The sequence below is a fragment of the Trachymyrmex cornetzi genome, unplaced genomic scaffold, assembly GCF_001594075.2.
Source record: "Trachymyrmex cornetzi isolate Tcor2-1 unplaced genomic scaffold, Tcor1.1 scaffold388, whole genome shotgun sequence".
Lineage (NCBI taxonomy): Eukaryota > Metazoa > Arthropoda > Insecta > Hymenoptera > Formicidae > Trachymyrmex > Trachymyrmex cornetzi.
In genome coordinates this window covers 1,120,584-1,121,349 of record NW_017298619.1, presented here as the reverse complement: position 1 = coordinate 1,121,349, position 766 = coordinate 1,120,584, and the positions used below count along the sequence as shown (strand labels likewise).

The following is a 766-nucleotide window of genomic DNA, read 5'->3' as shown; positions in this document are numbered from 1 at the left end:
CAATGAATTGTTGTTCTCCTTTCATGTTGTACAATACTTGATTATTTCCATATTGATGTTAATTGTGTTACATTAACGTATATCCTTGCGAGAAAAATATGCTTATCCAGTGATGGAATTGCAGGATCCACTTTCTCTTTGAATTCACATTTAACTACATTATTGCCAGATACTATCAATTCAAGAAAAAATAAAAAATAAAAACACTCAAATGTTATCAATCTAAATTATAACAGTTTTGACAATCATTAATGTTATACCTTCGTCAAAATTGATTCATTAATTACTAAATACACATTCAACCGCAAACGGATTATATCCAAATTAATAATAACTCTGTGAGATCTTTATTTTTATACATCGAGCGACTACCCGTACTGATATCGAAGTGACATATCATAGTATTTATATTCTGATTCTAAACACATGTGTTTATCTGAGTCGAACTGTCGTTATTATCCCTGACCTTCTTCAAATTTAAAAGGAGCAACGTATCATTCTGGAAACTTAACTGTGTCAGTCTGTTTATTGAGTCCACATATTTGTTTCTTTATATGTATCATTTCGGAAGTTAATCTTCTGTAATAGGAACCTTCTCTATCTAGGATTTGTAAATTATCCCAATTAAAACTGTGATTATGTTGATAATGATGTTCGTACAAAACGGAGCACACATTACGTTTTTTGAAATCACTCTGATACTCTTTAATTCTAGTGTGTAATTTCCGTTTTGTTTGGCCGACGTATGAGGCTTCACAATCAGAAC

General features: G+C 30.9%; 1 protein-coding gene across 1 annotated transcript in view; it reads right to left on the bottom strand.

Annotated features, from left to right (window-relative positions):
* The window catches only part of Ptpmeg (protein tyrosine phosphatase Meg), a 9,339-nt gene that overhangs the window by 1,449 nt on the left and 7,124 nt on the right, over nucleotides 1-766 (bottom strand). The gene's annotated exons all lie outside the window — the stretch shown is intronic.